Here is a 25,750-nt window from a genome sequence, read left to right on the forward strand (position 1 = left end):
ATTGGAGGCCATTCTGTACTATGACACCACATTGGCTTGGGTTTTGTTGTAAGAATGGTGTAAAGCTGGTCACCTTGCCTTTACCTCTCTCTCTCTCACCATCTGGCCATGAAGAGAAGACCACAATGAAGACAACTCAGTCTCAGCAGCCTTACTGACACAAGCTGTGGCCTACTTCAATACTCCATTCAATGGCCATGTGGTAGCAAAGCAAGCTAGACTGAAGACAAGCCAACAGCCACCTATGGATGCAAGATGCATTGCTACTTAAGCTGAAGGGTATGGTTTGCCAGTATTCACATTGCATTCTTCTTCAATATTGTGGGCATTTTTATCAGTAATACATAATTAAATGTGTGACATAACACCTGCCTGTTCTTTTACTGTGTCTAATTGCTTGAGATTATAGATGTAAAAGGGAAGGGGGAATTGCTAAAGTACCTGATCACAGAGTTGTAAATAAATGGGATTCTAGACATTTTATTAAGGTCTGTACGTCTCCTCTACTCAATAAAGAGCATAAAGGGGAAAACAGACTCAATATAGGACCTTAAACAATAAAACAACCATCCTGTGTATGAAAATGTGCTAAAGAAATAAATTTTGTTGTTATTGTTGTTGGCACTTCCTGGTTTTCCAAACAAACCTTTTTGTGTGGTTTTCCTGGGTTAAATATTGTAGTTCTTAATTCTTCTTTTAATCTCTGACAACATTTTGGCTTTGGCCCATTTCTGGTTTTCCCCTTTGCCTCACTTTATACTGTAATTATATTTCATTTCCTTATTCTTTATTTCTTTCCCTTCATGCTTCCCAATGTTGTCAGAATACATTTCCATTGTTATTTCTTGATTTAATAGTCAAGACACGTAAAGAGTTTTCACTACTGCCTTTCTATCTGTAGAATCTCCACTCACTAAAAAATGTTGGTTTTCAAAATATAAATTATTTTCCCCTCATTTAATATGTCAGTCAAGCAGTCAATTAATGATGTAACTGAAGAAGTTCTGTTTAGTGCAAATGATAAAACTACAGCTGAGCACCATCAACATGCAAAATAAATGAATATGCTGATTGTTAATTACATCTTATCAAGGATGCATCCATTCAGATGGGTCTTAAGGATCAGAGTTGCAAAGGAGACAGGAAGAGATTGTGACAGAGACAAAAGGTGATATATCTGTTTGCTCTCCTCATGAGGCTCCTCCCCTTTGCAATCCTTCATCTCTCTCCTGCCTCACACGCCTCCTGTCTTGGTCTGTTGCATGGCAACAGTTGGTGTGCAGTAGTCACATGATGTAGGGGCTGAGACATGAAAAGGAGAGTCTAAGATAATGGTGTCAATCCAATCCAGCATTTGTAGTCTCATGTCAGCCACTTTCCAAAGACTTAAGTTTTTCCTGTTAAGTTTAATTTTCTAGTGTTTTATGACTTTTGGTTATATTTGGATCTTGTTTTTATGCTGTGCTATTGAAAGTGTTTTGCCTTCTTCATTTATGACCTATAATCTGTATTTTGGATTCTGTGCTTTCAATTATAGACTTGTTTAAATCTATCTTTCTAAATAAATCTTTTTCATGGTCTCATCCTAGTCTGCATTTTTACTGGGATGTGTGCAGTCACCTGTGTTTGAAGAGGGGCTAATGACTAACACATTCTTGCCTGTGAAATACCCAGTGTCCGTGGGGAACACTGTGCACACTCCCCCAAACCAAACAATATCCCAACATCTCCTGCATATGATTTTCTATAATGATCCAGACAGAATTCAACTGTAATATTTTCATTGTGCATTATTTACTTTGAAAAGAAGCTCCTATTTATTACCTCTGATTTTGAAACACAAAACTGCTGACATGCTGACATGCCAAATCACAGTGGGGAATCTGTTTTGGTAAAGACTATGCAAATGAATCTCAGTGCTAGATAAGCTGTCACTATGAAGTATGGAAATGAGGTTGTTGTCTTTGGTAGGATATTTTATACTATGGAATCAGCTGGGGTGAAGTCACATTCTTAGCTTTAACAGACATTCTGAGTAGTTATTATACGTTCATGACCTGGATGCTGTTGGTCAAATTTCTGATACTTGATTTTTAGAATATCTCAATATTTTTATTTTAAAACAACTGTAAATTAATGACATTGAAGGCATGTAAACCTAGCAGCAACAATAGGTAGACTGAACAAGCCAAAGATGTACAACAGACCTGAACCTGATGGAACACAGCAAACAGGGATCTACTTTTATTTGTAATACGGGATGCATACTCTACACAAAAGCAACAAAGTGTATTGTGGCACTCATCAAGTGTTGGGTTTGAGGGTCTTTCAAGTCTTGAGAGCACATGCTTCTTATTGAACTGCCACTCCAAGATGCACCTTTCTCCAGTTTAAAATTAGAACATTAGAAGAATTGTGATGAGAACAGGCGATTTAGCCCAATGAGCTTATTCATTCTACTTACCTAGATTAGGAAAAACAAAATCAAGTCGCGATCAGCAGGTCCCTAAAGTCCTGCTCTCCTCAACATTACTCTGTAATTAATTCCATATCTCTATGGTTCTTTGGGTGACGAAAAACTTTATAACAATTGTGAGAATATTGCCCTTGACAAGTTTCCAATTGTGTCTCTATGATCTTGTTGCAGAATTTATTTTAAAGTATCAAATGGAATCCACTATACTAATTCATTTCAGAATTTCAAACAATTCATTCATGTTACTTCTTAATCTCCATTTGCCTAAACTGATAAGGTTCAAGTTATTTAATCTCTTCTCATAGCTCATACCTCTCAGTCCTAGTCATTCTTCTGTGACCTTTTTTTAGTGCTGCTATGTTTTTTTGTAATATGAAGATCTAAACTGTATGCAGAACCCCAGGTGAGGTCTCACTAGTGTGTTAAATAACTTAATCATAACCTCTCTTGACTTGCAGTCAACGCATCATGACATACAACCCAACATCCTGTTATCTTTCTTGATCACCTCTGTACACTGCCTGTATGTGGTGTGAAATGATCAGACTCGACACACTTAAAAAAGTTTGGGGCAGCCACCCGTATAATATCCCTGCCTGCAATTGGTTTGAAAAACAGCACTCAATGGAGTCCAAACAAGAACAGAATCACTGTTGTAAAGATGGCAGTTTAAATGCCATGACCGGAAGTGATGAAAGAAACCAAAAGTGACACCTTTCTGGGCACCAGAACCGGAACTGCCATTTCCAAGGATGAATCAGGCAGGTTTTCTCATGTTTGGTCTGCACAGATAACAGAAGAAGGTTAAGCGCGTCCTGCCACCCCCTGGCCTGGCATGGAATTACCCTCACTTGATCCATACAGCTTCCTCCTACTCACACGTGTGTGACAGTGGATAGTGACAAGTCCACTATGACTCCCAGATCCTTCTCATAAGGTATGCTTTCAAGTTTCAAACCATTGTGTATTTATATCTCACATTTTTAGGTCCTACATCTCGTACTTTACATTTACTTACATAAACTTTCATCTAACACAAATCTACCCAAGCATGTATGCTGTCCAAGTCCCTGTGTAATAATTCAGCACATTCAAGACTATCTGCCAATCCACCCAACTTGGTATCATCTGCAAACTTAACCAGTTTATTACTTATACTCCTATCCAGATTGTTTGTGTATATTACAAATAGCCCCAGTCCTGAGGAACAATTCTGAAAACATCCCCCTCACCAGAACCATTTTGCTTTGTATGTTTGAGCCAAGTTTGTACCCACCTACAGACTATGCCCTGAAATTCCACTTGTTTATTTTGATGACTAGCCTATCATATTCTGTCTTATCAAAAGCCTTCTGAAAATTGAGATAAATAATACCACATGCAAATCCCTCATACTCTTTTGTTGCCTCCTCAAGAAATTCCAGAAAAAGAAGAGAAACACAATTTATTCCATCTGAACCCATGGTGAGTATTTGCTAGTACTCCTTAACATGTGCAACTTGATCTTTTCCTTAATAATCCCCTCCATTAATTTAGCAGAGATTCATGTTAAGCTTACTGGTCTCTAAGTTACTTGGACCAGCCTGATCACCCTTTTTACATAATGAAATAATCTTTACTAGCCTCTAATCTTTATGAATTTCTCCAGTGTGCAGACATTTAGGAAAAATATGTGTCAAGAGTTTATATATGTGCTCAATGACTTCTTTAATAAATATTATCTGGTCGAACTTTGTATCCTATGAGCCTTTTGAGGGTGAATGGAGTGCAAGAAGTGTTTTAGTTAATTGATTTTACTAATACACAAACTGTTCTGTCTTAATTTTGAAATAATTAAAACTTGATGGCAGACATCACAATAAGACAGCCTAAGTTAGAAGCCTTCAAGCCAAGCAGAAGCCCCAAAGGTCACATTAAACACTTCAGCCTTCTGTCAGCTTAAAATGATGAAGCTTAGAGAACAGGCTTCACCTAAAAGAGTCGTGCATTACAGCTGAGTGTCAAAGTTATTGTTAATTGTGGGGAGCAAGACGGCTCTTAATCATCATTTCCCCATTTACACAGAATTCATCCTCAGAGGCATAATGAAAATGATGGCAAATTAGTGCTTCTTTGTTTTCATTATGTACACTGACAATTGTTTTTTGTGCAGCATAACATCAAACAATTCAATAAGTGTTCTTCCATCAGCAAGATGTGCTTCTCCTGCCTGTAAATGAAAGCCATTAACAAATGTCACCCATAAGATAAAAAAAAAACTGTTCCGGGAAATCCACTTATTTGCTATCACTTTGCTTTATTCCAGTAAAAAAAAGTAATCACACACCTGCAGACGAGCCTCAATGAATCCATCAGGACACACGCAGTATGTTTATTTTTACATTATGATCCTTAATATACTTTCATGTGCCTTCCGCCTCCACTTCTCCAATTCACGGACACCGGAAATTCTTACATTACTGGCACTGATGCATTTTCTGAACTAACTGTCTCAGTGGCACAGACCAAATTGTTTTTATCATATTAATAATCTATCTAAAATGTGCTAATCTATGAAGTCCTGGGGGCCTTTCGAAAGAAAAGGGTAACATCTAAGAATGAGCTGAATTGAAATGTTCATTGACAACATGGTGTCATAGCAGGAAGACATGCTGCCTTATAGCTCCATTGTCTGGGTGGAGTTTAGAACAGTGGCTAAATTAACAAATGGAAATTCAGATCAACAGTGCAAAACACCAACAGACATTAGCAGTACAGACTTTATTAACTTCTTCAATGAGAAAATTAAAAATATAAGATCCCAGATCTCTGCATCACAGTACAAACCAAATACTAGCTTAGCAGACCCTGTCTCACATTGCACTCAGCACTTTAGTAATTTTAATCCTGTAACTGAGCAGGAAGTCTTAAGTTTAATTTCTAAAATGAAGCCCACTACTTGTTCCCTAGATCCAGTGCCAACAAAACTAGTAAAAAGTGCAATGGATGTTCTTGCAGCGCCTATCCTAAACATTATCAATAGTTCATTATTGCATGGCACAGTACCTGATGCACTAAAAGTGTCAGTCATTAAACCATTACTTAAAAAGTTAGACCTTGACCCACATATACTAAATAATTATAAGCCTATTTCAAATTTACCGTTTCTCTCTAAAATACTAGAAAAAGTAGTCGCCAGTCAGCTTCAGACACACCTTATGCATTACAATTTATTTGAGAAATTCCAGTCTGGTTTTCGCACTGGTCATAGTACAGAAACGGCACTAACACGGGTTATAAATGACATTCTGATATCCTCTGATGAAGGAAACTCAACTGTAATTATGTTGTTGGACTTAAGTGCAGCATTTGACACCATCGACCATTCTATCTTACTGCACAGGCTAGAAAATGATGTTGGGCTTACAGGCACCGTGCTCGCTTGGTTTAGTTCTTACTTATCAAATCGATTCCAATATGTACAGAAATGTGCTGACAGTACTCCATCATTATACACAGAAGTTCAATATGGTGTCCCGCAGGGCTCAGTACTGGGACCTCTACTGTTTTCACTGTACATGCTTCCACTGGGATCTATCATTAGGAAACATAATGTTAATTTTCACTTGTATGCAGATGACACCCAGTTATACCTTTCATTTAAATCAAATGAAGTTTCTCCAATGTTGTCTTTAATTAGTTGTGTTAGTGAATTAAAGGAGTGGATGAATAAGAACTACTTGTCTTTAAATACAGATAAAACAGAGATGTTAATTATTGGAGGGAATGATGCTGATCACAATAATATTTTGTCATCATTTAACTCAATGGGAATCCCAGTCAATTTTACTGAATCAGCCCGCAATCTAGGAGTTATCTTTGACTCTAGCATGTCATTTAAAGCGCATATTACAAAGTTGTCCAAAACATGTTTCTTCCATCTTAAAAATGTTAGGAAATTAAGGCGCTTTTTAAATAAACAGGATTCTGAGAAACTAATTCATGCATTTATCTCTAGTAGGATTGACTACTGCAATGCGGTGTTCACTGGATGTTCAAACTGTTCTTTATACAGCCTCCAGTTAATCCAAAATGCGGCTGCGAGAATTATTACAAGAACAAGAAAATACGAACACATAACTCCAGTTCTTAAATCCTTACACTGGCTCCTGGTTAAGTTTAGGGCAGATTTCAAAATCCTTCTTTTAACATATAAATCATTAAATGGTCGAGGTCCGGCTTACTTGTCTGAACTTATCATGACTTACAAACCAGAGCGCACATTAAGATCTCAAGATGCCGGTCTGCTTATGATTCCAAGGATTAATAAAATAACAGTGGGGGGTCGAGCTTTTAGTTACAGGGCCCCTAAACTGTGGAATGGTCTGCCTGCTACTATAAGAGATGTCCCTTCGGTCTCAGCTTTTAAATCCCGGCTGAAGACTCACTACTTCAGTTTAGCATATCCTGACTAGAGCTGCTGATTAACTGTACAGACTGCATCTCTGTTGTTAGTCATTAGCACTTAAACATAAGTAACATGACAGTTATAATTGTATACTAACCCTCACTTATTCTGTTTTTCTTCTCAGTACTCAAATGTGGCACTTGGTGCCATGGCCCACCTGCCAAGTTGTTTTGCCTGCCTAAGGAAAAGTCATCCCAAATGGAGGATCGCAGGAATCGTGGGAGAGAGGGGTCCTTTCATCGGATTAGCTGGCCCAGCACTGTTTCAGCTGTGGAATGGCCAAATGGGGGAGGCAGCTTGAAGGATGAGGTCTCCAGGACTCTATACAAATACAAATCTTATTATGGGATATATCATCTACTGTTAAATTCTACTCTGTACTTCTAAAATTTATATATATATTTTTTTTTTATTTCTTACTATATTGAGAAATTGTTCTGTGTACTGTACTGTATTGTATTGTATTGACCCCCTTCTTTTGACACCCACTGCACGCCCAATCTACCTGGAAAGGGGTCTCTCTTTGAACTGCCTTTCCCAAGGTTTCTTCCATTTTTCCCTACTAGGTTTTTTTTGGGAGTTTTTCCTTGTCTTCTTAGAGAGTCAAGGCTGGGGGGCTGTCAAGAGGCAGGGCCTGTTAAAGCCCATTGCGGCACTTCCTGTGTGATTTTGGGCTATACAAAAATAAACTGTATTGTATTGTATTGTAATGCGGTAAATTCAGGGCTCATTAATTCCTTTTGGATTATTGTTTTGCATCAAATGCTTTTCCTGCACCCTATAACCTTATAACCAAATATGCAGTTTTAGGAAATACCGGAACAAATTGTTTATAAGATAAACTGAACAGCCAACATTGATGACACCTCACAGTTCTCAGACCCCAGCTAGATGCTTGGTGTGGCCTTCTATGTACAGAATTTCCATGCTTTCAGTGTTTTCTTAGGCCTATGTCACATTAAATGATTTCTAATTGTAGGGTATGTCAGATTGCGTTTGCGGATCTTGTCACTAGACCATGTCAGTTTAAATGACTGGGCATGTCAAACTAAGCGACTGTGTGCTGACAGTCGTGCTCACCCCTTTTTTCATACAACCAGTAACATGCTGCTTGTTGAAGCTGGTGCTATGCAAAGAGTTAACAGGTATGAGTCGTTCAGCTGCAATCTCAGCCCTTTTTTTCTCCTTTTTCTATTTTGTTGTGGTACATAAAACACGAGACATCAGACAGACAAGCTTCTCTCTTGTTTGTGAGGTCCAAAACACTCACAGCCCTTATTCTTTGTCACTACATTAAATGCATTTTGCACTTCCAGATCAGCATTCCTTGATTATCGGCTCTCATGCACACAGAGTCCACCCCTATGTCTAAAGACAATTCAGACCTGTTTGATTTTGTTGGGGCAAGTCATGGAGAGTTGGACTGAATCACTGCGTATGTCATTTAATGCGACTGGCTTGACCGGAGTGCACAAATGAGTGCCTTTGACTTGCTAGAATTATGCGAATAATGGCTACAACAGGAAATCATTGAAAACATAGAATAAGGTGACATGGCTTTGGTTTACATCTTACATTCTAGTCTCCAAATGCAGCCCTAAGGTGTGTTGGCATGATGATTAGTAAATCTAAACAGACTTCAGAATTAGTGAGTATGGAAATGTGTATAAGCATTGCTTTGACCTGGGTCCTCACTGGAGCACACAAAGTGAAATAAGTAAGGAGGAGTGACAGAGTTATTGACCACACACCAAAAAGAACAAAAACAAAAACAGCACTAAGGATTCAAAAAAAAAAAAAGGCAAGTAAATCAGGCAGCCCTGAGTGAAACAATATCAAAATATTTTGCTGCCCATGCTAGATTGATTCTGATCTGATTGATTCATAAGAGACTTTGAAAGTTATGTATACCATATATTTGTGAATTTCCCCTTGGGATTAATAAAGTATCTATCTATCTATCTATCTATCTATCTATCTATCTATCTATCTATCTATCTATCTATCTATCTATCTATCTATCTATCTATCTATCTATCTATCTATCTATCTATCTATAGTGACCTTCTGTAAAGGCTCAATTTTCCCTTGGAACAATTATAGGATGATCTATCCATCAAACTATTCATCTGTCCATCCATCTGTTCATTCATCCATCAATTCATCCATCATTCTTCTATCAGTCCAACCAACCAACCATCCATCCATCCATCCATCCATCCATCCATCCATCCATCCATCCATCCATCTACAGTATCTCTGTTCTTCTAATACACAATTAATTGGGCAAAGAAAATCTGATCAATTCATGGGGGGAAAAAATCAACCCCAGCACGGGTTTTGTTTTCTGTCTGAAATTTTCATTTCAAGGTTCAAGAAGCAATGACTAATCCATAGTCACAGCAAGTGAACCCCCAAGATTCAGCTCCTTCTTGAGCTGCTTCATTGCACAGCAGCTGGTTTTCCTCCCAGGTTCATGCATTTTGCCTCCAGCCAGCTGGGGTGTAAGTTCATCCTTATAAGGGACATTCTAGCTCATCTTTTGCTTGGTCTCTCCCTCTGTTTCTATGTATGCCAGTGCTGTTACACTAGATCTGGGGGTCCTCAAGCCTTTCTTCTTGGTGTACCACAACTCCATGAATTGAAATGTTTTGAAGCATCACCATTATTTTTGGTCTTGAGTTCTGTACCTAACAATCTGTTAGGCAAAACTAAAGGTGATATTTCTTTACTCCCCTCTGGTGAATATTGCATTTGAGGATTTGTAATATGGATATCTTTTGTGCATACGTGTCTTCATTTTTCTCACAGTTACCTAATGCTTTTTTATGTGTGAACAAGATAATGGTTTGATATAAAAAGTTAGAAAGCATTAAATATCCACATTTTTAATTTATAAAAAGTATATAGACACATATATTAATTTACACTAAAAGCAGGAGAAAAATAACTTGCAAGTTACATTCAAAAAATAATTTTTGCATCTGTTACCCATTGTGTGTTTGTAATGATGCTTGAAAAAAATTTTAATCTCATGTTTTCATGGAGAACAGACACAACAATATTACTGATACAATTGGCTTGAAAAAGAACATATTTGAACAGCTAACAGCAAACAATATTAAACTGTCTTTGAAAAAAATCTCAAATTACTCATGTCTCATGTATCAGATATCCAGGGATATGATCACAACATCCCAAGCACATTTGGTTTTGTTAAAATATTGTTAAATAAGAGGAGAGGTTGAGAATATACACTGATACAGCACATTGTCGCACCCACCACACGACAAACCACCTCAAGATCTCAATTTAGGGTCAGAGTGCAAACCACTTCCAGAATATCCTTTTGAGCCCAACAGTGCAGTGCACTCAAATGACATTAAGCTTTAGGGTTGAAGACCCGCCTTTCCCTTTTTCATTGGTCAGTACTCCTACCCAGGAACAGCTTGTTCATTGACTACCATGGCACAGCAGTTCTTCCCAGTGTATTAAGAGGAAATCATCACACCTCTCTAAACAGAAGCACTTCCTGTTATGTTGTAGCAGGGCTACACAAAATGCTACATCTGTTCATCCTGTTATTTATGCATTGCATTTGTTGACATTTTTCTTTGTACAAGAATCCCTTACCTGGACAGTCCATCAAGTACAGCATTTACACCTTTTTGGAGGCTGGATTTCCTGTTTTTCTTGCCATCTGGTTCTGACTAGCATCATTTATAAAGAGTCACATACTGTATGTAATGCTAGGGACATGCAAAAGAGAATTACAAGGAAATTAATTCATCGCCATCATCACAAACATTACAATTACACAATGAAAATTAGAATAAACCCATCAGCACGTAGATAGATAGATAGATAGATAGATAGATAGATAGATAGATAGATAGATAGATAGATAGATAGATAGATAGATAGATAGATAGATAGATAGATAGATAGATAGATAGATAGATAGATAGAAGCCACCTTTGTATGTGTGTTGTTTGTTCTGTAAATATTTATGTATTATAGTTACAACAAGAGAGGACGGGGTCTTGCCATTTTCCCTATTTATTAATAATAGTAATAAGTGCGGATGCGTGGGGCATGGTGCGATGCGCGATATTACTGTCAGAGAAAGTTAGAGGCGTTTTTTACGGAAATACAAACCAGTATTACTGCGAGAGGAAATTAAAGGTACACAATACAGTGACGCATATTACAGCCAAATACAAGCCAGTATTACTGTCAGAGGAGATTAAAGGCATATTACCGACGCGCACGCCTGTATTACCGCCAGAGAAAATTAAAGGTATATTACGGACGTACAAGCCAGCGGGCGTACAAGACGGTATCCTTCAATAAGGGCGCGCACAGGCATCCTTCAGTAAGGGCGCACACAAAAAGGCGAGCCTCAATTGGGCGCAGCGAATAAAGGCGCGCGTAAATAAAGATCTGCACCTTTGTTGCTCTTCACATATTCCAGAGCCATTTGAACTAAATTATCTACGAACGCCTTTATTTGCTGCGCTCAATTGAGGTCGCCCTTTTGAAGCTCGCCTTTTTGTGCGCACCCTTATTGAATAGAGCCGTACAAGACAGTATTACTGTCACAGAAAATTAAAGACACACAATACACAGCGGCAGCCCACGAAGAACGGTCAGCTCAGCAAGTAAACATAAACAAAAGAAAGGCTGAAAGAAAGAAAAATACGACCAACAAAAACAATGAGGTCAAAGTCCCTTGCCATTTAATATAGACTGTTCCTACTAGTGTTTATGCAGTACTGTTCTAGCGCCCGTTATTGTAACGGGCTAAACGACTAGTAATTAATAATTGTTTAGTGCTTTTCAAATGCCAGTCTATATAGCAATTATGGGGGGTCAGGATTTTTTTTTACTTATTTCACTGATTCCTACAGTGTATACTGTAACTACTAATCACTTTCATTAATCTTTGCATTTGATTAATTTATTGTCAACTGTTGTCTCTGTGTAGAGAGGTTGACATCCGTGAGATATGTAAGGTTTGACTTGGCCGAGACTAAAATGTGTGGTCTGGTAATGACTCTTACTCTTTTTTACTGTTACAAGGTAACTGCAACTGTGATTCTTCTTCTACAGTGGATCTCTCTTCTTCTTCCTTCACTCTCATTTCAGGATTTTTTTGTTTTGCATTCTCTGGTAACTGCTTGCGTGCCACCGCTGTACATTGACCATACACTGAGAGTGGCTGCACCAGGGTCACTGGAACGTGTTGTCCATTGTTTGCCTGGGTAGGATATTTGTGCATGAGACATCCACATGGCGGGCTGGGGAAACAACTAGGAAGTAGTTCACGGCAAACCAAGTAAAGATCCATAAGATGATGCAAGAAACAAAGCATTAATAAGCACTGCTTTCAAAAGAAAGCTGAAAAGATGTTGCTTTGTCAGATTATATGACATGTTTCACCAAGTAACAGTTGTCACGCACATGCGATTGGGAGGCAGCTAAAGGGCCTGAATAATAGTAGTACCACGCCAGACCAGGGGGTGGTGAGCTGCACAGACTTTCCCTCTCAATCCTCTACAGACCATCCATGAAAAATCCCGCTTGGTCCATTGATTGACCATTGATGACATCACTTCCGGTACCGGTGTCACTGATGATGTCACTCCTGGTAACAGTGCCACTGATGACATCACTCCCAGTCCAGATGACAGCAGTTCCGGTTCCAGTCCTGATGATGTCACTTCCTGTCGCCTTTAAAGCCGCCATGCTTGCATCTTACCATCAGTTCTGTTTTGGACTCTGTTCGGTGAACACCTCAACCATTTTACACATTTTGCAGCCAGGGCATAATATACAGGTGGCTTTCCCAAACCTTTTTTTGATGTCTCTGGTTCGTTTGTATGACACAGTAAAAGAGAAACCGTCAAGAACACCCCTATGTCTGTACAGCGAGCCATTCATATATTGTGGAACTCTCACATTTGTTAAGACTTGCATGGCCAGTTGGCAAAAGAGAAGTAGAAAACAAGAACTAATATAACTCCTGGAAAATTAACCTTTTATCACTCTATACTTATAAGAAAAGTGAGAAGCACATTTTCAGGTGTGTCCAGCAACACTCAAGGCATTTTGGAAGGCACTGCAGTGTTGGCCCTTGTCAGCCCTGGTGGTGGTTCGTTCATTTAAACAACCTTCCACTTGGGTCCCCCCACACTGGTGAAGTGTCTTTTACACCATCACTTGAACGGTCTTGTTCTGAATCCGTGAGGAGCAACTCTAAATAAGAATTAACATCAAATTGAAAGTAACAACAAGCATAGTTAAAATGAAACTGCAGTCCTTGAATAACTTTGGGGAAGGAAGTGATCCTAATCTTTTTCTGCTGGAACTGATATCATAACTAGCAGCTTTAATTTTAACAGTACTTGATAGGCAAAAAATCAAAATGCCGAGATTTGAAATTGTGACCAGGCCAGGATATTATTTAAACAATAGACAGTGTTTATTATACTAAACATGCAATAAAATTCCTAGTTACCTTCACAAAGCCAAGAAAATCTTTTACGCATCAGGACTGAATTAGGAGAGCCCAAACTGGAATGCGCTGTCTGCTCAAAAGAAGCATTTAAAAGTAGAGACATTTTTAATTATAGTTCTTCATAAAAGAAAAGAACCCTTCCAGCAAAGGACTACTTACTATATTTTTGTCCATCAACTGTATTATGTATGATGTGTATAAAAATATATATTTTTTTAAATAATTGTACTCATAACCATGAAAACAGATGATGTGATTTAGAAAAGATTCCAAAACTGGAGTAAAGTAATGACTTATTGGATCAGATCAGGGATACCTTTAGGGGTCTTATTATCCATAAAGACCCATATGATTGGTGTGTATCATGACATGGAATTATGCAGATTTCCAATCTTGCCCTGTGGCAGCCAAACAAACTATTCATCCAGAAGTCGATGGATTGTGAAGGGTGAACAGCAGACATCTGGGAAATCCACGCTTAGTTCACTGAGGACAGCTTGTACTAGAGAGTAAAAACTGGTAATCTCTAGTATTGTTGTGATAATTATTTGTAGATTGTCTTTATTTTGTTTAAATAAAATTAAAATGATGGCTCAAATGTTAATATTTAATATGATGGGAAGCAAGCTAGATCAATTTATTCTTACTCAGGGCATAAATAGGACTAAGCAGATCAGATAGACAAACTGACTTCTGTGGAAGATGAAGGACAAGCAGGTATGTGCTGGTTAGGGATAGACTGGGGATGCTGAATTATACCTAAACCTATACCTAAATAGGACTGGCCTGCTCAAAGGGCATGAGGAATGAACCAAAGGAGTGCCCAACAACACCCCATGAGTCAAGAAGCCTCGAGACTGACATAACATGAGGCTAACAGAGAAGCTAGGGGTCTCTGCTATGCCATATGGAGTCCTTGCTTTTTCTCTGTTGCTCCATCCATTCAGAGAACATGTCAGATTAAGAGACCACTAAGACAAAGAGCCACCTGGTAGTCTAAGAATACTGGATGTTCAAACACAAAGTGAACTGCTACTCAACCAAGCTTTGTTGGTATTATTTTGTCACTCTCATTGTACTCTGCTTCTGTTTTGGGTACATGTTATAATAACTTTGTTATAATATTAAGTTTAATGTCACTGTCTCTGTGCAAATTGTTTTATGGATTCATTCACACATGCAGACCAAGTATGGCACACAGGGGCTAGGCTGCATTTAGAAACCACTAGTCTAGCAGTTTGGAGAATGAGACAACTGCAAGTAGGCAGTGTGCTATTCCTGTATTTTTGGAGGTGGGGTTGAGTCCTTTCCTGTCCTTGTTTGGAGACCAGAGAGAGAGCCTTCATGTGGAGAAACCAGTATATAAGGCTTGGACTGCTGCCAAGACACTTTGAAGCCTGTGGATGGACGAATGGGTGATAGCGTCATTCGTCCTGAAAAACCTTTCAGTGCAGCGATGGAAAATGGCAGACTGCATAGATCAAGTTCCCACCTTGATACTGTCATGCTATGGCGTTCTCCGTCTGTAATGCCGCGTAAAGTCGTCAGTAAAGAAAGCTAAGGTATATCTTTTTCTCTTATGTGATTTGTACCGCCGTATCACTATATAGGGATATCGCCTTTTAATATCATATCTCTATATTTTACTTAAAACACCGCAATTTCAAAAGAACACATTTCCGGAGAGCAAGTGCCTCCTAAGGAAACAGTACATTAGCTATATTGTTAGAATAAAAGTATAATCTTTGTCTTCTACCTGTTTTGGTACTCAATCTGGAGTTACAAATGTAAAAGAAAGGGGGGATGTATTGAACTACAATGACAGTCGACCCTGACAGTGACCAGGCTGGTAAGAGTAAATGTACAACTTGTGATGGATGGTGCACATTAATCTAATATTACAATTCCTAAAGCTGAAACCTCTATTTTTATTTGAAAGACTTAGGACCGGCTTCTCATTAATGAATGGGGAGAATTTCACTGGTGCTCTTCTCACCAGCCTTTCACCACGTTCTTATGTACAGAAGGAATTTGGGGCATTCATTTTCAGGCATACATAGTAAAGTGTCTGAAAGTGAGAATAGGGTGACCCTAGGACACTACTACAATAAAATACAGTTTTAATCAGGAAGGGGTGATAATGTCTTAAAGGCTTACCCAGGAGCTGGCAGCTGTGTGTAAACAGAAAAAGGAAACCAGGAACCAGGAGAAACACTGGATTAAACAGGCCCAATGCAAATGGTTGATTAAATGGTTACTGAGCCTCCATTATCTTTGCATGATAACACTGTCCTGGCTAACAAATAGCAGCAAAAATCAGCTATCATAAACGACAGTGTCTCACAACATGAAACTACTGGGTTTAGTTCTGGTGAAATGTTTACAGTTGGGACACAGTTGAAGTGAACATAACTGAATTGGGACATGTCACTAAAGATGGCACAAAGCAAGCACAGACAGTCGGGCTGCTTGTACCTGACAGCATTTCAAGCACAGTGATGATATGCCAGATAAAGTAATGGTGATCCTAATCGGAATACACTCCTGTGAATTGTGAGATATAATCTGGTGATCCTTGGAGGCTGCCACATATTTAAATGTGTGAAATTGTTCACAGAGATCCTGACCTCCTGGTTCTTCTATGGTGTTTCTTCTTAGGGCCTCCAATATCTTTTATGACAGGTACTTCAACACCTAAACTCAGTCATTTGGAGAGGTATTTACATACTTTTGGCCATAGTAACGTCAGAGGGTCACCTTCCTGGCACATCAGACTAACTAACTAACCAGTCTCCTTTTCCACCCACAACCCAGAAAAGCTGCCCAGTGAGGGCAACTAAGCCCACCATGTCCTGTCCAGGAGCACTCCTGGAAGGTGGCGGCTCACTTGGAAGATGACCTTCCTCTTCTTCTTCTTACGGCTGCTCCCATTAGGGGTCGCCACAGCGGATCATCTTCTTCCATAACTTGGAAGATGACCTACAGGAAGGAAATCTGACAAGAAGTCTGCAAACCTAAATAGGGATCATTATAATACCCAACAGCTTTATTGATTTCTATTCTATTTTTGCACCATTGTTATTTTGTTCTTGTATTAAAGAAGTAAACAGGTTTGCTCGTTTGGTACCTCAACTACGAACTTTCCTGTGGTTACTGCAGTCAATGGCAAACCTTTTAGAGCATGTCCATGGCCATTCATACACTGGGGCCGAAGCCAAAACGAATGCAACCTAACACTAGGCTTGTTGGAAATAAATGTAACTATCACTAAGAGTAAAATTTTTTAATGAACAAAATTTCCATCAAGAGATACCAATCACACTGTGTGCAACCATATTTACACTGGACGACGTCAAAGATTGTGGCCGACACAAGACATGATCAGAATCGGCAAACAAAATGCTGTCTTTTCAAAAAATAAACTAGATGTTAACCAAAAAAAAAATAAGAACAAAATGAAGAAAAAAAATATTGAAAATAAATTCTCAATGTGTAAAAAACCCAAAATAAAACAACAAGACGATTAAAGGACTTTCCAGAGCAACAAAAACAAACAAACAAACAACATATACAATAACTATGGATGACACACATGGATTCTTGTCCAAATTTTGATCAAAGACAACAAAAAGCATGGTGTTAGTTCAAGGCTAAATTTTCTCAAATACAAAATAGAGAAGTGTTTACGAAAAGAACTTTATTTGATTTTTGATTCTGAGTTTGGTTTATGTTTGAGTTTTGCTTATTGGTGTATTGAGCCTTCTGTACTCAGATATTAGCCTGTCCTTTGTTTAATCTTCTGATTTCCCCTTTGATAGACATTCATATCCTGATTGAAAAACAAAAATAATAAGAACAAAAATATTCAGTAACAGGCTGGCTGAAATATTCCATCCTTCCAATAGTTCTGTGAGTTAGTTGTCAAGTGTCTGAGCTTCTTGCATTTCTAGTGACTAGGTGTGTGTGGCTTGTGGCACCATTATATGACAGTAGTTGTCATCCAAGATTTTTTGGAAATATCTACAAAAATATGAATTAGCATACATTGCCCTAATTCTGGGTATTCATAATAAATGTATTGAATTACATAATGATGTTTAAAGGTCTTAATTAGAGCAATCTAGATGAGAACAGGCCATTCAGCCCAACAAAGCTCATCAGTCCAATTCACTGAAATTCTTCTAAAATAATATCAAGTCAAGTTTTGAAGGTCCCTTAAGTCCTACTATTTAACCACACTACTTGGTAACTTATTTCATGTGTCTATGGTTCTCTGCGTGAAGGAAGGCTTCCTAACATTAGTGTGGGAATTTGTTTTATTCTTAAGTAGTTTCCAAATGTGCCCCTGTGCTCTTGATGAACTCGTTTTAAAATAAAAGTCTCAAACCACTGTACTACTTCCTTCATAATTATAAACACTTCAATCATATCTCGTCTTAATCTTCTTTTGCTTAAACTGAAAAGGCTCAGCTCTTTGAATCTTTCTTTGTAATTCATCCCCTGTAGCCCTGGAATCAGCCTAGTTGCTAGTCTTCTTCTTCTTTCGTCTACTCCCATTAGGGGTTGCCACAGTGGATCATCTTCTTCCATATATTTCTGTCCTCTACATCTTGCTCTGTTACACCCATCACCTGCATGTCCTCTCTCACCACATCCATAAACCTTCTCTTAGGCCTTCCTCTTTTCCTCTTCACTGGCAGCTCTATCCTTAGCATCCTTCTCCCAATATACTCAGCATCTCTCCTCTGCACATGTCCAAATCAAAGCAATCTCGCCTCTCTGACTTTTTCTCCCAACCATCCAACTTGAGCTGACCCTCTAATGTACTCATTTCAAATCCTATCCATCCTCTTTGCTAGTAAATGATCAAAAATCAAAAATAACCTATTTGTAATCACTGACCTTCAAACAGTCTAACACAATCCCTCACCTGCTTATGTTTGAAATTTCTCATTTTTTGACCTTCTAAGATTGGCTTTTAGAGGGATAGGACCACCGATAAAGAATCAATTAGCGATGGATGGCCATGTTTATGGTATTGTGGAATGGTTGTTTGGCTTACAGTGCAAGCTTCAAGCCAAAACAGTGATAAAATAAAGTCGGTAACACAAATAAATATATACTTAGCATGTATTGAAGATTCTTTCAGCATATAAACCCACAGTCAGGCACGGTCAGCAGACTCATAATAAAAGTCAACAGAGATCAGTGCAGCATTCATCTGAGGTCTTCTCAGTACACTGAATGTTGTCTTCTGAAGGTGTTGTTGGAGTGTGTACAGGTTTGGTGTCTGCATGTTTACAGGCGGACACAATTCAAAAGTGCCACAGCTGAGCAGTTGTGGAGGTGGTGGTGTGTGCAGTACAGTGGGAGCTGAATGAGCAAGAGAGTTCACCAGGATGCCCTCTGCTTTGCTTCAAAGTGGTCACAGCTTGTCCCTCCATGTAGAGGTATCGGAGTTAACCTGTTAGTGCAGGCTGATAAGAGGCTACTTCTAAGGCCCATTGTAATCCAGATGCTGCTGCTTGGCACTTACCACATTGCAAATGTGTGTACTGAAATGTCTTCTGGTGTAAATGAACTAGCAGATGTGGTGCTTTAGCATTTCTGGAGTTTAGTGGCAGTAGGGTCTTATGTCAATCTCAGGATGTGGTAACACTTTTTGCAACTTTAAGATAACAGATCTAAGAAGGAGGTGTAATGGTAGCACTCTGCCTTGCAATAAGGAGATCATGGGTTTGTATCCTGGGCCTTCCCTGTATGAAGTTTGAAAAGCACTTTGAGTAAATTGTTATATAAATATAAAGAATTATTATTATGAGACAATAAAGCAATCAGTGTCTAACAAGGAGCTGCACTATCAACAATCTAGAAATCTTAGGAAATTAAGAACCTTCTCAGCATTTCTCCTGGCACAGTAAAGTAAAACATTCTCACATGTTTTTATAGAACAATAATGAAACTAAAAGTCAAGCAGGTAATGTAACAGAGTGATGATGAAAATACATAGAAAAAAAATACATACAGTGAATCAAACACAGTCAGAAAAAGTATTGGGGATCCGAAGTATGTCCTGTTTAATGAAGATAATGTCCAAGGAAAAAGGGAAAGAAAATATTTAAAAATAGTGCCGCTTGCTGTGTTGTAGTGCCTGCAGGTCACAAAACTCTGTCCTCCTAAGAAGAAGGACCAAGAATGAACCCTCTGAGAAGAGACATTCCAAAGGACAGGACTTCCACAGGCTTCTGCTCCACTTTAGCAATGAGACTGGACAAAGAGGTTAGGGACTGTACCACATCCTTATTCATCACCCTGGATTTCAATTCAGCAAATCCCATGACACACCGCCATGCTTGCACGTTTGACAAATGACACGCTGAATATTGTTGATCTTCATTGCTGCCTACAGCGGTATAACAATAAAAGTTTTTTATAAAACAAGAAAGTCTGGTTTAATGCAATCTGCCCTTCTTCTTGTTCTTCTTTCGGCTGCTCCACAGTGGATCATCTTCTTCCATATTTTTCTGTCCTCTGAATCTCATTCTGTTACACCCATCACCTGCATGTCCTCTCTCACCACATCCATAAACCTTCTCTTAGGCCTTCCTCTTTTCCTTAGCATCCTTCTCCCAATATACTCAGCATCTCTCTGTGACGATGCAGGTCCGGCTCCATGCTCCCACCTGCTGTTCGGGAGCCCTTGAATCTGTCACCGTCGGTAATGTTACCGATGAGCTAGACAGTGAGGCAACAACATAGCAAGGGAATGGTACAAAAGTGCTTTAATTTATCAATAATCAAAAACAAAATATTCAAATAAATAAAGTGCAGTGCTTCTAAAAAGTCTTCATTAAATAAATAATCCATTAAAAGACAATGAGGTTAAAACATTGCTGGAAGCAGTCCTTTAAAACAATTACAAGCCCGGTGCTTCTTTTACACTAGCGTCTCACCTGCTTCTCCCGTTTGGGCCCTGCAGCAGGCGTGATGCTCTCTCTGCAGCTGACCTTCTTTCAATCACACAGGTCTGGAGGCCTCCCAATCCTGGCTTCAGTCGCGCACTCATCCCAGACTCGAGACTCGGATTCCTTGATGACCAGGCTGCTCACATCAAGGACTTCACACCAAGCCTCCCGACTCCCGCTGCCTTCCCGGCCTTAAGCGGCCAGTCGCCCTTCACTGGTCACTCCCGCTACTCGATCACTCAGCTGGGAGCGACCACTACCACAACTCCCAGGTGTCGGCCAATATGGCAAGCCAAATTAACATTTAGAGATATCTCAAAATGAATTTTATGATATCTGGAAATGCATTTTAGATATCTCAAATTGAATTATAGATATCTAAAAATACATCTATTTTAAGATATCTAAAAAGAATTGTATGATATCTCAAAAAGATTTCAAGATATCTTGAAGTGATATGCTGTACATTTTCAGATATCTGAAATGCATTTCAAGATATCTTAAATGCAATTTGAGATATCTTGAAATATGTTCATGTGCATTTTGAGATATCTCAAATACATTTCAAGATATCTTAAAATACATCTGCAGGCATTTTGAGATATCTGAAATACATTTTCAGATATCTTAAAATAGCTTTCTGCGTATTTCAAGATATCTCAAATACATTTTCAGATATCTTAAAATCACTTCCTGTAAAATTTCTTATACTTTCAATGGAACTTCCTGCCTATTTTAAGATATCTCAAAATGCATTTAAGATATCTCGAAATGCACAGGAAGTGATTTTGAGATATCATGAAATGTATTTGAGATATCTTGAAATGTGCAGGAAGTCATTTTAAGATATCTGAAAATGCATTTCAGATATCTCAAAATGAATTTGGGATATCTTAAAATGAGAAGGAAGTTATTTTAAGATATCTCGAAATATAATTTAGATATCTTAAAAAGCATTTAAGATATCTTGAAATTCATTGTTGTTTCAGATATCTGAAATACATTTTTAGATATCTAAAATTAATTTCATGATATCTTAAAATGGGTCTCTGCTCTATTTCAGATATCTAACAATGTATTTCAAGATATCTAAAATTGTATTTCAAGATATCTAAAATGCATTTTAAGATATCTTTAAAAGGACACTCAATTATTTCAAGATATCTCAATAGCATTTTCAGATATCTACAATACAATTTAAGATATCTCAAATACATTTCCAGATATCTCAAAACAGCTTCCTGTCCATTTTCAGATATCTCAAATACATTTTCAGATATCTCAACATCACTTCCTGCTCATTTCAAGATATCTCAAATACATTTTAAGATATCTTATAATAAACAAGAAGTCCCATTGAAATAATAGGCAGTTTTACAGGAAATGATTTTGAGATATCTTGAAATGCATTTAAGATATCTTAAAATGCATGAAAGGTCAATTTAAGATATCTGAAAATTCATTTGAGATATCTTGAAATGCAGACACAATTATTTTGAGATATCTGAAACTGTATTTGAGATATATTGAAATGCATTTGAGATATCCCGAAATGTATTGCAGATATCTTAAAATGTGATGGAAATTATTTTAAGATATCTCAAAGCGAGTTTCAGATATCTTAAAAAGTAAATTACATTTTAAGATATCCGAAATTCATTTTGAGATATCTCTAAATGTTAATTTGGCTTGCCATAGGCCTAACACCCAGGCTTCCATACAGCTGCCTGCAAGCATTCACTCGCTCGCTCGCTCACCCGCACCGGCTTTCTCTCTCTCTCTCTCCTCTGCTCTGCTCTGCTCCGCGCTCTCCAGCAACCTCCGTCTTTCTTTCCTTTCTTGTTCTTTCATTTTTCTTTTCCATCCCTTTCTCTAGCCGACTCGCTCATCTATAAATGTCGAGAGGGCATAGCAGCTGCGACAAATTAGCAGCCCCAGGAACAATCATGGATGTGGGCAGTCTCTCACCTGTGCACTTAGGTGAGAAACGCCCACACCGCAGATCGCCCTGAGACCCGCTACAGCCACAACCACCACGCCCGCTCGCTAAGCCGCAAGCGCGATTATTTAGTTATCTAAAAACTGGCCTTTGCTGAGAGCTGTGGACCCGCTATACCACACTCTCCTCTGCTAATACGGGGGATTTGAGAAATGTAATGATTTATTTCATAAGGTAGAAGTACATAATAAACAAGAACACTTATTTCATATATCTGAAATATTAAAATGTGGGCTTCAGTTTAATGAAGTCTAATTATTCTCAATTTTAATAGAAATTTGTCATTTTTCAGACGTCCATAGAAGGATAGATCCCTAGTAAAGAATCAAAAATAAAACATAACATCATATTTGAAATTGCTGACCTTGAAATAATCTAAAACCATACCTTGCATGCTTACATTTGAAGTTTGTCTTTTTTGAGATTCTGGGAGTGGGTCTTAGGGGGTTAGGACCACCAGTAAAGAATCAGATATCAAAAGTGATCATATTTGTGATAAGCAAACTTGGAATAGCATAAAATGAATCTATACATACCTATTTTACCAATCCCCATTTTTCAAAGTTTTGTGAAAAGGAGTAAATTTGATCCCTCATATCCCATCAGAGGGGGGTGAACCACTGGGGTCGGTTGATTTTGACATACAAGTTCAAGTCCTTCTGATCATTTTTGCTGAAGACAGTTATTAGTTTATTCTTTATCATAAATGATGTAATTACCTGCACTAAATGTGGGCCAAAGTAAGGTAAGTAAGGATGGGAGTGAAAATGGCCTAAAAATGAACGGCTTTCAGGTTTAGAGGGACAAACTTTAAGGGGGAACCTCAAAAAGATTAATGTCTTGCATAATTAGAGATTAAGACAAACCAAGCATTATATCATATGTGGGAGTTTTCTTGCACTGGAGGGTCTGGAGGCACTGGAGAAAAAAACAATTTCAAAGCCTTCATAAGTAATTCTTACAAACACAATAATATGTACAAAGAGCTGTAGAAATAATATGTTCTCCATTATCAGTGCCTGAAGTGGAAACAAATAAGTGGCATTAAGTGTTTTTGCCAACCTCATTCCTGTAAGGTCACATTTCTTCATAATAAAATAGATACCACTTTGGGGTCTATGGACTCTGTATTTGGTATTTCTTTTGGGTACACTGTATTAATCCCTGAGGGGAAGCTATCTTTCGCATGACCTTTGGGGGGTCAGAGTGCGGGGTCAGCCATTGTTCCGCACCCCTGGAGCAATTGTCAGGTTAAGTGCCTTGCTCAAGGGCCCAACGGAGTAGGGTCTCGTCTTGCAGTAATCAAATTTGAACCATCAACCTTCCATATACCACAGGGTAAACACAGTAGTTCCCCCTTTTAACATGGTACTTGATGCTAGGAAATGTGACACTGGCTTTCTGGACTGAAGTAAGGTATGATAGTTGGAGGTAGCTCTCATTCCTAATGATACATTTTAAGGGATTTGTTTGGAAAACATATTTGAAGTTTCAATGCATGAATGATAATGATAGCAAATAGCTGAGTCTAATTTTTTTAAATAGTGGACTAAAATATGACTCTCATTGCACTGCACCTTACAATAAAAGTGTGTTAGATTTTGAAAGAAATTGTAATTTGTGAAACTTTTCAGCAAGAATTTAAAGCAGCTTATTGAGCCACCAGTCTCAACTGCCTCTGTGAAATGGGCCTGAAAGCATAAGGCAGCTCCATGTGTCTAAGTCAGACATGATAGTTCGTTCCCAGGATGTTAAAAAGGAAACTGAAGCTTCATTTGATGTAACAGTTAACAAAAGGATAGTTCATAATGGCTGTGCCTTGAACCAAACTGTCCTGTAATTTATGTGTGATGTCAAGAAGGATGACAATCAGGCCATATGAATACAAACTGTTCAATGTTTTTTTAGGCCACGTTTCATAATAATTCCAGACAGACGTAAGCAGGAAGCCTGTGTGTTCATGGAGTTCAGTATCTACTGAAATTACATGGCCTAAGAGTACAGCAAGTACAAAGACATGGACAGCTGCTGCTGCACTTACTGCTTGATGCCCCATTGCCATGTACTTTTGATTTCCCTGTGGCACTGAGAAGCTAATTAGCAGCAACGTGGCGACTTTGGAACGTCACAGGCTGTTGCTCTAACTCATTCAGAGCACAAGGCTTTGGTTTGACAATTCCACTGCACTCCACAGCAGCAACAGTAGCAACTGAAAGGCAAGTATTCAAATGTGGCCATAACACAAAACAAAAAACATGTCCCCAGTTAAATGACATTAGAGCTGCCGTTTATTGGAAATAGAACAACTATTCTGCATTACAGGGGATCTCTTCTCACCAACATTAAAAATGAGCAACATGTTTAGCAAGAACACATCAAAGCAGACCGAAAGAGACAGGCTGTCTTTGATGATCTGTTTATCTTGTTTTGCCCTACAATTTTACATTATTTAATGCCATACTAAAGGGGCTGCAGGTTGCATTGCTAGTCTGTAGGGCTAGGATCGTCAGTTGGAGGTCTGAACAAAAGGAGACATCATCCCTTCATCTGAAATGTGCCACCCTCTCAGCTTTGGACAAAAGGATTTTTGATCACTTTTATTTATTTATCTTGTGCAGAAGTATAAATATAAGTATTGTTTGTCCAATTCACACCAAGTTTGTTCAGTATTTTAAAGAATAAAACCAACAGCTTTCATAGTTTTGGAAGAGCATTTTGATGTAACTTCTCAAAGTTTAAGTATCAGTGCTTACTGAAGATTTTATTTTCATTGTTTAAGTGAACTTAGCTTTATTTCACAATAGATGTGGATTCTCCACCTAAAGCACATTCAGCATATTTTACATTAATATTTACAAATCCTGTTCTGACTCAAGGGGCGGCACGGTGGCGCAGTGGGTAGCGCTGCTGCCTCGCAGTTGGGAGACCTGGGGACCTGGGTTCGATTCCCGGGTCCTCCCTGCGTGGAGTTTGCATGTTCTCCCCGTGTCTGCGTGGGTTTCCTCCGGGCGCTCCGGTTTCCTCCCACAGTCCAAAGACATGCAGGTTAGGTGGATTGGCGATTCTTAATTGGCCCTAGTGTGTGCTTGGTGTTTGTGTGTGTCCTGCGGTGGGTTGGCACCCTGCCCGGGATTGGTCCCTGCCTTGTGCCCTGTGTTGGCTGGGATTGGCTCCAGCAGACCCCCGTGACCCTGTGTTCGGATTCAGCGGGTTGGAAAATGGATGGATGGATGTTCTGACTCAGATCTGTTAGGAAATATGCTAATGAGAATCTGCAGATCAAGGTTAATGTAGCAAAGAGTGCAATGAGAAGAGTGGCGCTGAAGAGCAAAGTAGGTTAAAA

This window comes from Erpetoichthys calabaricus, chromosome 5, assembly GCF_900747795.2.
Source record: "Erpetoichthys calabaricus chromosome 5, fErpCal1.3, whole genome shotgun sequence".
Lineage (NCBI taxonomy): Eukaryota > Metazoa > Chordata > Cladistia > Polypteriformes > Polypteridae > Erpetoichthys > Erpetoichthys calabaricus.